Genomic DNA, 10,336 nt, shown 5'->3' with positions numbered 1-10,336 from the left:
GGGGTGTATGACTTGCCCCAAATGGATATTGACAATGAGAGGGAGAGTCACATAAAGTAAGGTTCTGTCTCCAAGTTGAAAGGAGAACCACTCCTAGTCGACGTGAGGATATCCAAGTTAAAGGGGGGAATCTGACATGGTAGAGTCCGGATTTTCCCAAAGTTAGGTTTCATAAGATAGAAGTATTCACCTAGTGGATTTAGGGTTTATATTAGCAATCTATGTATCAAATGAACTAATTCAAACTTGAAGAAGTATCTCCAAGTTTTCAAAAACTTTAATGGTATTAGACATGCTTGAGGAAGTATCTCATAGAGTCCATATTAATAATGAGCTTAGACATGCTTAAAGAAGTATCTCATAGGGTTCAACTCTATAATGAACAAAGATGTGCTTAAGGAAGTTTGTCATAGTGTTCTAAGGTTTAAAGAAAGGGACTATTTTCCAACCGAAAAGTAAAAGTAGGATGACCTAAAGAAGTAATTAGTGTGGGTGAGATTGCGAGGTCTTATCCATGCATTGCACAAAGTATGACTTATTGTTACTTAAGAAGTATTTCTTTTATATGGTGTATGTTTGATGGATTGATGCTATAGTTGCCTTCCATGATATGTTTGACTAAAATTTAAAGATTCCCTTGTCTATGATAAGTAAGCTAGAGGATGAGATCAAATATGAGAATGAGGTATAATGTCCTAAAAGTGGTATTTAGCTTAGTCGGGATTAGGATTCTCATCTATGCATTTCACAAGTTTAACTTGAAGGTTACTTAGGAAGTTTATCTTATGTTATGAGGCTTTTAATATGGACTAATCTTATGAATATGTGGTATTTTATGTGTTATTGGATTATACCTTATGTTGTCTTCTGCTTATATTATGTCTATGTTGAATATACTTATGATCATGTTATTGTCTCTTATGCTCATGACTTATGTTTTATGTTGTCTAACCTATGGATTATGATCTTATGATGACATGATAGCTAATGTATTTAGTACATTTTGTACTAACGCATACTCTTTCCTACATTCTTATCAAATGCAGTGTTTGCTGACTTTGACTTCCATTCTTGAGCATAGGTTTGTAGAAATGCAAAGGAGTTGAAGATTTGGTGAATCCTCATAGAATCGAGGATAATTCCACCATTACCTTTATGTGTTTCTTAAATGTTTTAGAATTTTCTATGGGCTGTTTCCCAAAGTGTTATTCAAGCTGTATTAGATGGTTTGAGACAAATTGTTAAATACTTCCATTTACTATTATAAAAACTTTGATTGTAAATAAAAGTTTTAAAATTTCTGCATCATATATATGTACTTTATGTTATAATATGCCTTAGTCTTGTGTTAGGCCTTTCGAGGTCTAGCACGATATTTTACATCTAGGGTGTACCCCCGGGCCGTGAGAAACTTGCATTGTCTCAAACCACATCTAGTATAATCTTGTTCATAAGTGTGAAGCGTACCACATTTATGAATATAAAGATATTAGATGAGTAGGGAATATCATTTCTTTATTCTCGAAGTCTTTCCATAAAGTTTAGCTCTAGTAGGTCTTTCTCCTAATCTGTGCCCTATGGATTTCAGGATATGGCTAATACAACGCAAATGCAAATGCTAGGTGGGATTAGGAAGACAATGTGGACTAAGAGGCTCCTCCCAAGTTCCTCAAACTCCAATTGATCCTTTAGTCGAGAATGTCACTCATGCGGAGTTTAGGTTTACCATCCAATTGTTGGCTCAAGCCTTGACGGTGCAAGCCAATAGAGAGGTTGTAGCTCCGGTAAACCAAATTGTAGGTATGGCCACTTCTACAATAAGGTATTTTATGAGGATGAGAGGATCTTAAGGGGTTTATAGATGAGGTTTATAAAGTACTTGCTATCATAGGGTGACTTAGGTAGAAAAAATGGAACTAGCCGCTTACCAATTGAAGGATATTGCTCAAATATGGCATAAGCAATGGAAAGAGGCTAGGCCAGTAAAAACGGTCCCAATAGTGTGGGAACTTTTTATGTTAACACTTCTTGACAGTTTTTCTCCCGAGAATTGAGGGAGGCTAAGGTGGAAGAGTTTATTAACCTTAATGCAAGGTAGAATGAGTGTTAAGGAATATGCATTGAAATTCACCCAACTATCCCAATATGTTCCATCTATGGTATAAAATTTGAGGGATATAATGAATAGGTTTTTTATGGGTGTGTCCAAATTGGTTGAAGGAGAATGTCATATGGCAATGATTGTGGGTAACATAGATATCTCTAGGATTATGGTTTATTCCCAATAAATTAAGGAGTCAAAACTTAGGAATTATAATAGGGAGGCAAAAAGAGCTAGGACCGATGATGGGAACTTCTCCAATGCTAAGTCTAATGGAAAAGGTAGACCTAGGTCTAAACAAAGGTATTGTGATCATGATTCTCCCAACACCGCTAGGTTTAACCAAGGATAAGGTAGTGAGTCTACATTACCTAAGGCTATATGCACCAAGTGTAAAAGGAATCATTATGGTAAGTGCCTAGCCGATATGGATGCTTGAGGGAAAATCTGGCACAAAATGATGGATTTCCCCGTGCTTAAGGCCAAGGGAAGGAAGGATAAACAGTTGCTTCTAGTGGTTCGGATGAGAATTCCCAAAAGAAAAATAGGTTCTATGTCCTCCAAACTAAAAATTACCAAGAGTGATCTTCAAATGTGACTAGCGATATATGTTTCATGCTTTATTAGATTCTGGTATTTTTTTGGTCTTTTGTGACTTGGTATGTTAGACTTAGAAGAGTTTGTTTAGTATTAATCCTAAGGGGGATATGTTGTGCCTAGATAGCAAGGTTATTTTGTGTTTATGTGTTGCCATGATTTCCTTTATGATGCATGTTCATGTAAGCTTGTGGTTTAAAATAAAATGAGCTTACATGATTTATTTCCATGAGACATGAATATTAAGAAATAATTTATGGTAAATCTAGGGGTGTATGCTTGTTCCCAGGTGGATATCGACCATGGGATGGAGTGTCACACAAGGTAGGATCCGCGATCCAAGTTGAAAGGAGAAACACACCTAGTTCATGTGAGGACTATCCAAGTTAAATAGGGAACTATCACATAGTAGAGTTCGGGGTTACCCAAAGTTAGATCTCATGAGATGGAAGCATTCACCTAGTGGAGTTACGACTGAAATCTCCTTACCCAATGATGTGACTTTCTTAAAGAAGTACATCCTAGTGCTCATAAGCATTAATGGACTTATACATGCTTAAGGAAGTGTCTCATAGGTCCATCCTAATAGTGAACTTAGATATGCTTGAGAAACATCTCATAATGTTCAAGTTAATAAGGAACTAAGATTATGCTTCAGGAGTATATCATAGTGTTCCAAGGCTTAAAGAGGGGGACTAGTCTCCAACCAAGAAGAATGCATTGCACAAGTATAACTTAAGGTTACCCAAGATGTGTTTCTCTTATATAATGTATGTTTGATCGATTGTTCTATACTTTCCTTCCATGATATGATTGACTAAAGGTGGGAGATTCCCTTGTATATATGTAAATTAAGAATGAGACCAAATGAATGGTAAGTAAGAATATGGTGACTTCAAGGTTATGCTTAGTATGCATAAGATTATGGGATTTCATTTATGTAGTGCACAAGTGTTTTTTGAGGTTACTTAGAAGTATAGCACTATTACGATATGAAGGTCTTAAGTATAGACTATGCCATGGACATGATATATCGCCTACGTATAAGATTTATGTCTTATATTGGCTTATGCTCATATTATGCCTATATGAAGATTATGGTTATGAATATGTTGTTGTCTCTTATGCTTATGACTTATGATTTATGTTTGATAACCCTTGTGTTGTGCTCTTATGATGTCATGCTACCTAACATATTAACACATACTCTAGCCTACATTGTCATCAAATGTAGGGTCCGACAACTTTGAGTGTTATCTTTAAGATTAGGTTCTTAGCAGGAGCACGAAGTTGAAGACTTGGTGAGTCCTCGTAGTAGTGAGGATCGATCACCTTTCCTTTATGTCTATTTTTTATGTTTTAAAATATTGTATGGGCTACGTCCCAAAATTTTATCCAAAGTTGAGTTCTAGATGGTTTGAGATAAAGTGTAGTATGACTTCCGCTTATGTTTTATAACGATTTCGATTGTATGGTAAAAGTTTTAAAACTTTTGTATCTTTTCAATTATATTATGTTGTGACATACCAAGGGATTACATGAGATCCATTCGGGGTGAAGTATTCCATGTTACCTCTACGGTGTACCCTAGGTCGTGAAAACTTAGTAATAAGAAAAATGTTTAAAATGGTTCTAAGATTATCACATCTAGTAGAATCTTGTTCATAAGTGTGAAGCGCGCCACATTTATGAATAGGAGGCTATTATATTAGTAGTTAATCTCATTTTCATTATCTGGGTCATGCCATATAGTTTAGCTCTAGTAGGTATTTCCCTTTACCTGTACCCTATGGTTTTTAGGATATTGATAATATAAGGGAAAATGCTAGGCGGGATGAAGAAGACAATATGGAGCATGGGGTTCTTATCCAAGCTCCTCAAGCTCAAATTAATCCTCTAGCTGAGAATGTCACTCATCCTAAGTTTAGGTCTACTATCCAATTATTCGTTCAAGCCTTGACGACGCAAGACAATAGAGAGGTTGTAGCTATGGTAAACCCAATAATGGGGATGGTTTATTCGAGAATGAGAGAGTTTTTGAGGATGAAACCTCCATATTTTTATGGATCCAAAGTGGAAGAGGATTCTAAGGGGATTTTAGATGAGGTTTATAAAGTACTTGATATCATGGGGGTGACTTAGGTAGAGAAATAGGAACTAGTCGCCTATCAATTGAAGGATATTTCTCAAATATGGTATGAACAATGGAAATATTTAGGCGGTAAAGATGGGCTCAAGAGAGTGGGAGTGTTTAAACTAGCATTTCATGATAGGTTCTTGCACAGGGAGTTGAGGGAGGCCAAGTTATAAAAGTTTATCAATCTTAAACAAGGTAGCATGAGTATTAAGGACTACACCTTGAAATTTACTCTATTGTCTAAGTATTCTCCATCTATGGTAGCAAATCCAAGGGATATGATGAGTAGGTTTTTGATGGGTGTGTTCAAATTGGTTTAAGAATAATGTCGTACTACAATTATTGTGGGTGGCATGGATATCTCTAGGATTATGTTGTATGCCTAACAAATTGAGGAGTTAAAACTTAGGAATAATAATAGGGAGATGAAGAGAAATAATACTAATGAGGGAAAAATTTTCATATGCTAAGTCCGATAAACAAGGTAGACCCAAGTCTTAAAAAAGGTATTCCGGTCAAAGATTCCCCTTATACCCTAGTATTAACCAAGCGATAGGTAATGGGTCTCCATTTCCTAAGGCTACTTGCGCCAAGTGTGGAAGGAATCATTATGGTAAGTGTGTAAAGACCCTAAAAATTGAATAGGATGAACTAGAGCCTTTTGTCAGTTAATAACTTGTTAAAATAATGTGAAACACCTTTTAATTATTGGTTTAAAGAGTTTTGAGGTTAAATGTCAAGGGACGACCAAGACGTCCGAAAACTATTTTGTTGTGTTCTAGTGTGTTTTCCATGTTTTGGTGTGCTGTTTGGAGTTTAAAATTATTGGAGGTGACCCTAATATCTAGATGGTCGTGTTTAAGGTTGTAACATCATGTACGACTCCCATGAACAACCATAAGGCTCCTTGATAAGGACCTAAATTATGGCCAAAAAGCTTTCAAGTAAGCCTTGACCAACGACCTGAAGTGACCTCCAACGATGCCCCGTAGGTAGGGGGAGTGGCTCCACAATTAGTCATGGGATCTAAGCCCCCATTTGAGGGAGCCTTAGTCCCTTGGTAAATTCACCTCACATTCTAATTAAATGTTGGACATTTATTTTACTTATTTTAGGATATTTTAAGTTAGTTAAAACATTGAAACCCCAAATTAGATTTCCTTCTTCAAAATTAAACCTTTCCCTTCCAAATAGATTCTCTATAGAACTCCATTGGAGGCCAAGATCAAGCTCAAGTTCAAGCTAGGAGATGGGTTTTAAATTAATTTTTTTTAATCAATTTTCATGGGTCTTCAATATATAAGGTATGGTAAATCTTTATAGTGTGTTTACCTAGCAAGGTAATTTTGAAGTTATGCTAGTTAATGAGAGAATCCGTTGGACTAATGGGTTAATTCCCATATGAACCTACCCCAAGGGTGGAAAAAGGAAGAAGGGGCTTTATTCCATGAGTTGGGGTTGTGTTGTGCTCTAAGGTTGACTTAGAGGGTTGTATATACCACTTAGTTGATAGGAAGAAGAATAATGTAGGTGTTGACAAACTTCGAAGAGGTTAGTTGTCTTTTAATATTGATCTTAAGTATGGTCATTTGAGAAGAGTACTTAGATAACACCTAGGCATGGCTGGTTGGAAAATTCCACCAAAGTGATGATAAGGGTTGAAATGGTTTAAGTGTTGACTTGAGAAATGAGATATGGTGAATTTTGGGTTTAGTTATGACCATAGGTGGTTAAGATATACAACACAACTTGATTCTTATGAGTTCCCTTTAAGTGATGGACTTGGATGAATAGTGGTGCTTATGTACCTAAAGGATGTTGAGTGAGTAAAATATTCTTGGAAGGTAGAGGTAAAACCCTCAAGGGTGTAGAACCATATTATGTAAGGAGTATAGAGGTTTAGTCTTGGCTTTCTTTGACCTTAAAATTTAAAGGTTTGAGGTGGTAAAGAGTTGATTAAGCTCACCCCAAGTGGGTGATAATGTGCCTAGATGGCAAGGTTTTTAGTGCCTTTAATATTCCTACATTGAGCTTCCTTGAATTTCTCCATGTTGAGAACCTCTTTGGGTGATGGACGTGAAAAGTTGAGTAGTTTAGATACTCATTTTTTGGATTACTTAGGATCCTTACCTAATGGAGTGTAGTGAAGATTTAGTGAGGAAATGTTCCTATATTAGAGTTCAATACGGTGATGTTTAAAAGAGTATGCATAAGCTTGATCCCAAGAGGGGGATGTTGTGCTTGATTAGTAAGGTTGGTAAGTTAACATCTCTTGGTTGTGATAAGTTTCTCTTAGATGGGTTTACCCCAAGTGGGGGATGATGAGTTGAGTAGAATGTTGTTGATATCCCTACCTTTTCCTTCTATTCTTACTCAAGCTTGAGACCAAAGGTTCCTAGTAGCTTGTTCATGTTTCTGAGTCGTGCATATGAGTATAAGTTACATGTTCTCCATCTGTTATGCATGTCCTTGATGACATTATGTTATGCATGTTTTGAAAGGTTCTTATTGGGAAAAGACACAAATTCCCACTTGAACTTATACCGAAAAGTCAGTTACACGTTAATACTATCATTGTGACATATTACACACTGTGAATTTATTACCACCCTGAAACGTGTAACACCATTCTCACATTGTGTGGTGTATTACACTCGCTGCCACATTAGCTCTACGTCAGCGTCATGTCATAAATTATAATTATTTTATTATAGTTTCTTTATTAATTAACTTTTATTTTATTAACTATATTTTACTCTAATGAATCCCAAATTGATTATTTTAATTCTTTAATAATTATATCTTATTCATCACTAAATCTCACCCATTTTCAATTATTATTTCATTGGAAAATCATATTCGAACCCCGAACTCACCTTCACTATTTATTATGTTCTTCACCATTACAATCGCCTTCAATTCTTCTTCTTTTTGTCAGCCAACACCAAATATTACCACTACATTTATCAATATCGATTTTTTCTTCTTCACCACCTTCAATATCCTATTTTAATTTTTTTCATCCGCCATCCATCACCACCAAACCCATAAAATTTCTACCACCACCAAACGCAAAAATGATTAACAACCAAATATTTTTAACAAAGTCAAAAAAAATGAAAAAGATAGAAACAATCAACCAAATTTTTTTAGATAAAATACAATTATTCACTAACAAATCTATGGAAATTAACCTAATTGTGAGTAAAAAAGAAATTGTGCTTTTAGATTGTGATAAAAAAATAAAAAAGTGTCATCAAATAAAGAATGAAGAAGAAGACAATGGTGGGGGTGTGAAGAAGAAGAGGTGTGGGGGTGGGGGTAGAAAAGAGGATTATAATTTTTTTTACTTTTTTCCAAAATGACGTGTCTATTTTTTATTTTTGTTTTATATTTTTGCCACGTCAAATTTAGGGGGTTATAAAATTCAATTTTAAATAGTGTAGGCGTGTAATAGGTTATTATGATAGTCTAAGTGTGTAACTGACTTTTCGAGATAAATTTAAGGGAAAATTTATGTCTTTTTCATGCAAAGGAATTTCTGGTAAATTACATGTTTTTCATGTTGTTGTGCATCTTATTATGGTGAATACACATTTGACTTCATGAGGAGGTTTAATGAAAAATATTGGTTGTGTTTTTGATGTAAGGGCATTTTGGCCCCATGTTGAGGTGTTGAGCTTTTTTTAAATGAAAAAAAGATAAATTCCCTTTAAGAATATGTGATATTGTGTTGTTTGGAAGTGTTGACATATGCTCATTCTTGAGGAGTGATGGTGTGCATAGCCAATATTATTGATGTGTACCTATAAGTTGTAATAACTTCCCTATATAATGCATATTCATGAACACAAGTGTTATGCAATAAATTATAATTTTGTGAAATAACATCCTAATGTGGTGATGTGCGTGGTATGATCTACCATTTTGACTTCATGGAAAGGAAGTAAGTTAATGCTTTTGTTAGAATTGAAGTTGATAATTTCTCAATTAAGAATTGACCTTCCTGAAATGCTTGCATATGATCTTTAAGATGAATGAGAGTATGTTATGACAAGGGGAACACAATTCCTCCTTAAACATAACTAAACATGGTAATGTCATATATTTCCTTGATGGGTAAATAATAAGATTGTAGTTGATCTACATTTCTCATGATTTATGAGCATTTTGTATGAATTACTTATTTGCCTCATGAGTTGTAATGTTGATCATGACTATGTTTGATTTGAGAGTTATTTCATATTGGGCCTTATGATGAGATAAAGGGTAAAAGTCATGTCATGATTAGGAGAAATTAGTTCCTCCTATGAACATGAGAAATTATTATATATTTGATGCATTATGAATTTGTGAATGAAGTCCCTACTTGCTTTTGTTGCATTGAGTGCAAAATGATATGAAGTTGGTGTTCCTTGTAAGTTTGGTATATTTACTATTATGTTGTATTAAAATTGTGTGTGGTGATGAAGGTTATGTATGTAGTCCTTAATGTTATTATCATGATTAAGGTATATTGATAATGTGAAGTATAATGTTAGGGCAAGGTATAGTGTACATGCTTGATTGTGATAAATACTATCATGGAATGATACCTACCTAAATGAGACCTATATGAATGTGTGATATTATACATGTTAGGAGTTATCTATTTAAGCGTTGGATGTGTTTATGTCTCCTGTGATGAAGGGTGGGTGTATGGTATAGAATCCTGCTTTATATGTGAATTTTTCATAACTTGAGGATATTTTAAATGTGTTGTGATCCTAGGGAAGTTCTATGTCATTATGAGGACCAATATGTAAACACACATCCAATGCTAACTATGAGTATGATATGTTTAGGGTGTTGATTTAAAGGATTATTCTCATATGCACCTTGACAGCTTATTATGCATGAAAAGTTTATTACTAGTAAGGTATGAACATGTGTTGTCTAAAGTGTTTATGTGAAAGGCTTTCTCACATGTGCACGCGCAGACACAGATGAATGTACGAATGACTAAGATTAATGATGATCTAGTGAATGTGGGTGTCTTGAAAGGTTTTACTCAATTGTACTTTAAACGGACTATGTTATGAATGTTATCATTATGTGAAAGGACATTCTCATGATGTTGGTTTTGATGAAATGACATTGTCATCATATAGCCTATGAGATATCTACATGTTATAGAAGGGGTTAAGCCCCTAAGACCTATATTGTGACTTAATGTTTGAGAAAGACTTAAAAACATTTCAAAAAGGGAATTTATCTTAGCACCAAGTGAACTTGACAATTAGAGGTTTCCTTCAAAAAGGAAGAAAGGTTCACCCTATTATCTCATGAGGTGGAAACTACAATGCTAATTAGCATAAAGAGGGTTTCTAGTAACAACCTACTAGTTCCTTAACTATGTGCCCCCATAGGAACCTTAGCTAGTGGATCAACCTAGATTATATTATGAATGTTAATGCCCTACCTTGGCAAGTAGGACACGCTCCTTTCGATATGAGCGGATG

This window comes from Solanum lycopersicum, chromosome 4, assembly GCF_036512215.1.
Source record: "Solanum lycopersicum chromosome 4, SLM_r2.1".
Lineage (NCBI taxonomy): Eukaryota > Viridiplantae > Streptophyta > Magnoliopsida > Solanales > Solanaceae > Solanum > Solanum lycopersicum.
This window is presented reverse-complemented; position numbering follows the sequence as displayed.